Genomic DNA, 8,106 nt, shown 5'->3' on the forward strand with positions numbered 1-8,106 from the left:
AACATTTGAACAACTTACTGTAGCAACAGGTGCGTGTAGACTAAGACCTTTGAACGAATCTGAACTGAAAATATATGGTCTTTACCCTATACTTGACCTTGTATTGACATGAAGAATAGAAAGATTAAAGTATAACCAATGTTGCCAGATATATAATGGTTTATTCATGGTATTGCCTCACTCAATCACCATCAAAAACTTGGGCAAGACCTAACCCTTATTCATGACTAGAATGCCATTGCATTACATTGAGCCATACCAAACAGAAACCATTGATTTCAAGTTTAACAAGCTATACAACTCCATGCACAATTCCGTTCTGTCTCAGTATGTGTAGCTCATGTTTCTGATGCTGTCTGGAACAAAAGAGTATGACACTGTAGCATTTGATTGATTGATGCCAGCAAGCATTTGGCCTCCCTTGATAAAAAAAGTATTACATCATTTGCCAATCAGTGTTGAGCTGAGCTCAACTGTGGGTTGTCCTGGTGCAGCAAAACGCTCCCAATGGAGGACAGTTTGTATTTGGCTTCACACCAATCAAATCACATCCTGAGCAAAATGTCATAATTGTCAGAAAAACGTGTCTGTTTCTGGTCTGCTTGTGTTGATGCCCTGCAATAGTTAGCTTGCTAAATCAGCCCTATCCTAAGCCATGGATGGAGATTGGGATTTGGACTTGTGGTTTTGACTTAATTCTCTGTACAGGCCAATGATTATGACGGCGATTCTGATCTAACCATAAATTAATATATTGTGCCACTGGCCTGAGATGATTGAAGTTCAATATGTAGCCTAAATGTAGCCTAGTAGCTAACTTAGATGGTTCATTGTTGCGCATGTGAGAAAGTTAGGCTAGCAAGCATTTTAGCTAAGTAGCCTATGAAAACTAAAACTAAAAGCTTACAGAGCCATAGACCATTTTTCCAACATGAACGGCATTGGCGTTCAAGTAGTCTACAAGTAGGGTGAGTTCCAAATGTCTTTTCACTTGCATGTGCACGCAAGCACGTGCGCACGCACACACACACACACACACACACACACACACACACACGCACACACACACACAGAGAGACAGACATAAATCAGTACCATGGACAGCCACATGATACACTATATATACAAAGTATGTGGACACTCCTTCAAATTAGTGTATTCGGCTATTTCATCCACACCCATTTCTGACAGGTGTATAAAATCGAGCACACAGCCATGCAATCTCCATTGACAAACATTGGCAGTAGAAAGGCTTTACTGAAGAGCTCAGTGACTTTCAACGTGGCACCATCACAGGATGCCGTCTTTCCAACAAGTCAGTTTGTCAAATTTCTGCCCCCCCTAGAACTGCCCCGGTCAGCTGTAAGTGCTGTTATTGCGAAGTGGAAATGTCTATTAGCAACAACGGCTCAGCCGCGATGTGATAGGCCACACAAGCTCACAGAACGGAATCGCCGAGTGCTGAAGCGTGTAGAGCATAAAAATTGTCTGTCCTCGGTTGCAACACTCACTACCGAGTTCCATACTCCCTCTGGATGCAACGTCAGCACAATAATTGTTCGTCGGGAAGCTTCAAGAAATGGGTTTCCATGGCCGAGCAGCCGCACACAAGTCTAAGATCACCATGCGCAATGCAAAGCGTCAGCTGGAGTGGTGTAAAGCTCGCCATCATTAGACTCTGGAGCAGTGGAAATACATTCTCTGGAGTGATGAATCAGGCTTCACCATCTGGCAGTTCGACAAATCTGGGTTTGGCGGATGCCAGGAGAATGCTACCTGCTCAAATGCAGAGTGCAACTGTAAAGTTTGGTGGAGGAGGAAAAATGGTCTGGGCCCCTTAGTTTAAGTTAAGGGAAATCTTAATGCTACTACAGCATACAATGAATGACATTCTAGTCGATTCTGTGCTTCCAACCTTGTGGCAACGGTTTGAGGAACACCCTTTCCTGTTTCAGCATGACAATGCCCCCATGGACATAGTGAGGTCCATACAGAAATGGTTTCTCGAGATCGGTGTGGAAGAACTTGACTGGCCTGCACAGAGCCCTCGCCCCATCGAACACCTTTGGGATGAATTGGAACGCCGACTGCGAGCCAGGCCTAATCGCCCAACATCAGTGTCCAACCACAGTAACGCTCTTGTGGCTGAATGGAAGCAAGTCATGATACTACTCATGCTGCCAAACATACCCTCGTAAAACTGACCATCTTACCGATCCTCGACTTTGGCGATGTCATTTACAAAATAGCCTCCAACACCCTACTCAACAAATTGGATGCAGTCTATCACAGTGCCATCCGTTTTGTCACCAAATGTTATAGGCGTCGTATGGGCGGACCAAAACACAGCGGGTATATTGATCATCTTCTTTACTTTATTAAAGAAAACACACTTATACAAAAAACAAACGCCGAAAACAGTCCAGTAAGGGGAACAGACTATACCGGAAACAACCACCCACAAACACAAGAGAAAACTAACCCAACTAAATATGGCCTCCAATTAGAGACAACGACAACCAGCTGCCTCTAATTGGAGGTCATTACCAAAAACCCAACATAGAAATAGAAAACTAGATAAACACATAGAAATAGAAAATATAGAACATAAACCAAAAAAAAACGAAACACACAAAACAAATACCCCCTGCCACGCCCTGACCAAACTACAATAACAAATAACCCGTTTTACTGGTCAGGACGTGACACCAAAGCCCCATATACTACCCACCACTGCGACCTGTACGCTCTCGTTGGCTGGCCCTCGCTTCATACTCGTCGCCAAACCCACTGGCTCCAGGTCATCTAAAAGACCCTGCTAGGTAAAGTCCCGCCTCTGCTCGCTGGTCACCATAGCTGCACCCACCCGTAGCATGCGTTCCAGCAAGTAAATCTCACTTGTCACCCCCAAAGCCAATTCCTACTTTGGCCGCCTCTCCTTCCAGTTCTCTGCTGCCAATGACTGGAACGAACTACAAAAATCTCTGAAACTGGAAACACTTATCTCCCTCACTAGCTTTAAGGAGGCTAGTATCAGCTACATTTATGCCTTTACTAGACTATGGGGATATTTTATATATGAATGCTTCCGCTCAGTGTTTGAGATCAATTGACACCCTTTACCATGGCACTTTGAGATTTATTTTAAACTGGGAAACCCTTACGCACCACTGCACTTTATATACCAGGGTTGGATGGCCTTCTCTAGTCAATCATAGGCTCAGTCACTGGTATACTTTTATTTACATAGACATTTTGGGTTTACTACCTTTTTATTTGGGCATTTTTATTGTTCAGAAATGTGGTGGGTACTCTCTTCGTTCGCCGGACTTTATCCTGCTAACTGTTCCAAATGTCCGAACTGAATTTGGTAAAAGGGCTTTAATGTACTCTGCGCCATCGTCTTGGAATGCCTTACAAAATACTTTTAAACTGGAAGAACTTGTCCCGATTGGTATTTTTAAATCACTGATGAATGATCTTGAGACTGATTCCCTGACATGTCAATGTTTTTAATTTGCTGTTTTTGATTTTGTTATATTCTTTGTTAATTCTATGGTTTTTACTAGATTAATTGTAGTTTTTCATGTTGTTTGTCTGTAATTTTTGTAATGACTTGTCGCTGCCTATCTTGGCCAGGACGCTCTTGAAAAAGAGATTTTAAATCTCAATGAGCCCTTCCTGGTTAAATAAAGGTTAAATAAAAAATAATAATAAATAAATAAGCACCAGCTGTCAGAGCAGCTCACAGATCACTGCACCTGTACATAGCCCATCTACAAATAGCCCAAACAACTACCTCTTCCCCTCCTGTATTTATTTATTTATTTATTTATTTTGCTCCTTTGCACCCCAGTATTTCTACTTTGCACACTCATCTACTATGAAATCTACCATTCCAGTGTTTTAATTGCTATATTGTATTTACATTTACATTTAAGTCATTTAGCAGACGCTCTTATCCAGAGCGACTTACAAATTTACTTCGCCACCATGGCCTATTTATTGCCTTTACCTCCCTTATCTCACCTGATTTGCTCACATTGTATATAGACTTATTTTCTACTGTATTATTGACTGTATGTTTGTTTTACTCCATGTGTAACTCTGTGTTTTTATATGTGTCGAACTGCTTTGCTTTATCTTGGCCAGGTCGCAGTTGTAAATGAGAACTTGTTCTCAACTTGCCTACCTGGTTAAATAAAGGTGAAATAAATAAATAAAAAATAAAAAGTCCCCGCAGCAGTGTTCCAACATCTAGTGGAAAGCCTTCCCAGAAGAGAGGAGGGTGTTATAGCAGCAAAGGGGGTACCAACTCCATATTAATGCCCATAATTTTGGAATGATATGTTCGACGAGCAGGAGACATACTTTTGGTCATGTAGTGTTCTTATTAACATTGATGCGACTAAATAGTTTTTGTTTAACTTTGTTTCATGGGTATTAAACTAAGCATAGTTTAATACACTGTTTAAATGTTTAAGTTGAAATGGTGCTGGAATAACAGAGGCAGTGCTCCTGTTGTCTTTGTGCTGTCTTGCGGTAACTGTATGGTTCTAAATCAGTAGTTGTTTAGTAAACTGTTGAAAACATGAGTTTGCTTGACCATGCTGCAGGTCATATAACTGTTTGTTAAATGCAATATTTGCTTTGTGGACTTCACCAAACAGATGTTGCTCTCCGGCTTTGTGATGAAAAAAACGTATGTTCAGTTGAATTTATTCCGCAACTGTGTGACTATTGTCTTTTTGCTGTCACGGCTTTGTTGTATATCACTGTGGCGTATGAACGAATGGGTTATAGAGCAAACAACGCAATTATCACAGCAGAGGTTGTAACATGGCTTTTTTACTGGCTTGGCTTCTCCAGTGATTTTATCCACGCACCGCTACTGCAAAGATCTGCAGAAAGAATGGGGTGTCAGCTATGACATGACACCTTGAAAATCTCTTTTAGTTATTGACCTACAGTAAGCGAAGTGGATTTACATCCGATAACGGAATTACATCACAGGTCCCTGATCTCTACTATACAGAAATGCATAATTATGGATATGAATATCATTCTCTTCATGGTGATGTATTCTGAATAGGTACACAAAGATACACGACATAACCAAACATAGGTGGACACCTGCTCCCATGTAAGTTTATCGTGATGGTAATGACGTTGTTTTTTTAATGATAATTCTTAGGTGGAGGTCGCTAGCTACAATGGTATTTTCAACACCAGGTCAACCAGGTCAACGCCCTCAAGGCCATGCGGCTCGACGGTATTCCAGGGCGCGTTATCAGAGCATACGCAGAACAGCTGTCAGGCACGTTCATGGTAATTTTCAACCTCCTTTGTCCCAATCTGTAATCCCCACATGTTTTAAGATGACCACTAACATTCCTGTTACTAAGAACTCTAAGGCTTCATGTCCAGTGGGGATTTTAGCTTGTAAATCTTGGTGGGGCAAACAATAAAAATAAAAAATGTTATGCATGCAGGCAAAGCCACAACACAACACAACACTAAACAATACATTAATTGCACTATAACGGTGACAAACGGTGCCCACAAACTGTTAGGGCCTACATAAAGCTGTCCTAACAGCAGAGCTTTCTTTTCAGCACCATGGAGTGAATCCTTACCACTGTTACACCTGGCTATCAGCAGAGCCTTGTCTGGCAGCGAAACAGTTCATTCAGCCTCATTTACTGCCTTTTAAAAAACATAGCTGATATGGCTGACTTGCTGAAACAAATGTGGTTTCTAATGACAATTGAGATGTACAAACTATCGCATAAGGTAACGACGAGAGGATAAGAGGCAATCCGTAATTTCGATTAAGACAATTAGCGAGCTAGGACGGATGTTATCAATGTAACTATTTGTTCAGCACTTTTGAAATGTACAGCGACAGAATTCAGAACATGGGCTGTTCTTACAGTATTCTCCCTGTATACCAAGCCAGAACCATAGGATAAATAAAAGGGGCATATAAGCAGACAATGAAAGCTCTTGACAATGAAAGCTCATCATCAATATACGATGATGACATTTCTCTAAACCAGGATATATGCTACATTTGCACCATCAACAGCTAACAGCTTACTACACGACATACACTTAGTATTGCTTTCTTAGCTACAGTTTACATATCTCCCTGGCATATTACATCATTTATGCAGTAGCATACAAGACATTTTTGGACTCGCCTTGTTGTGCTGTGCTCACTTGAAAAGGAAGGTGGCGCTGCGGTCCTTCTAGTTGGCAAATTTTGTCAGCAAACTGTGTCATCAAAGTCTGACATTCTCTGGATTTATGGTGCTTTCAAGACAACTAGGAACTCTGGGGGGGGGGGGGGACATGTTGAATCACGACGTCAATGATCTACAGGTAGGAGCTCTAGAAAGAGGCCCGAGTTCCAGACTTGGACGACCGTTCAAAACGTATTTTCCCAGTCGGAGTTCCCTGTTGACTTCAACTCACTGAAGTCTGACATTTCCCAGTTCCGAGTTTCAAGTTGTTTTGAACATGGCAGAAGTCATGCTGGATTGACAGTCAACCTTTTCTGGCCCATTGTGTTGCATGTGAATGTATCCCTTTAAGCTTGGAAAAGAGACCCTTAAATCCAGACTTGGATCACACACCCACTCCACTGAATAGCAGACTAATGATTGCTTTGCAAAGCTTGCAGTTGGCCACTGATTCCTTCCAAACTACTCCAACTTGTTGTGTAATGTTTATGTCCAATGGCCGATAAGCACCAATACGTTTTATCTATAATTTCTCTTCACACAACAAGGATTGAAAAGGATTTGCCAGTAGATTGTCGACTTGATTCATGATGACTACTTGTCTAGCTTGCTAGCTAAGATTTTGAAACTATCATGTTGACATGATCAGTCCAATCAAAGCTACGGTAGATTTGACATTTTATCTGTGGCCAATGACCTTCTATGGCAGCACAGAAGGGGCTTGAATTTTCGAGCTCTCCCCGTAGATTTTGCGGTGACATAGTGTCCCCCATAAGCGACAGAACACTGAGACAATCACTGCGCAACTAGAGAACATTACCAACCCGTATGCTGTGTACTTTCTGCTGGCTGCCCCACCACAGAAAGCATTGAGCTAGGCTGAAACACCTGCATTTTGGAGCTGCCTTACTCAAGAAAACACAAAAGAGACCATTATTTTTTATATATTGTTTGCCCCACCTGCCCTGAATAACGGGTCACCACTGTTCATGCCACAATGAGTACCGCCCTGTCGCACTCACTTCTGTAATCATAGAGTGCTTTGAGAGGCTGGTTATGGCACACATTAACTCCACCATCCCAGACCCTAGATCCACTCCAATTTGCATACCGCCCCAACAGATCCATAGATGATGCAATCTCAATTGCTCTCCACACTGCGCTCACCCACCTAGATAAGAGGAATACCTATGTGAAAATGCTGTTTACTGACTATAGCTCAGCGTTCAACACCATTGTTCCGTCCAAGCTCGTCACCAAGCTCAGGACACTGGGACTGAACACCTTCCTCTGCAACTGGATCCTGGACTTATGACAGGCCGACCCAAGGTGGTGAGGGTAGGAAACATCACCTCTGCCACGCTGACCCTCAAAACAGGGGCCTCACAGGGGTGTGTGCTTAGTCCCCTCCTGTACTCCCTGTTCACCCACGACTGTGTGGCCACGCACGACTCCAACACCATCATTAAGTTTGCTGAAGACACGATAGTGGTAGGCCTGATCAACGGCAACGATGAGTCAGCCTACAGGGAGGAGGTCAGTGACCTGGCAGTATGATGCCAGAGTAACAACCTCTCCCTCAATGTCAGTAAGACCAAGGAGCTTATCTTGGACTACAGAAAATGGAGTGCGAGCACATCAACATCGACGGGGCAGCAGTGGAGCAGGTCGAGAGCTTCCAGTTCCTCTGTGTCCAAATCACTAAAGACTTAAAATGGTCCAAACACACACACACACAGTTGTGAAGAAGGCACGACAGCGCCTCTTCTTCCTCAGGAAGTTGAAAAAGTTTGGCATGGGCCCTCAAATCCTCAAAAAGTTCTACAGCTGTACCATTGAGATCATCTTGATTGGCTGCATC

Source organism: Salmo trutta, chromosome 18, assembly GCF_901001165.1.
Source record: "Salmo trutta chromosome 18, fSalTru1.1, whole genome shotgun sequence".
NCBI classification, from domain to species: domain Eukaryota; kingdom Metazoa; phylum Chordata; class Actinopteri; order Salmoniformes; family Salmonidae; genus Salmo; species Salmo trutta.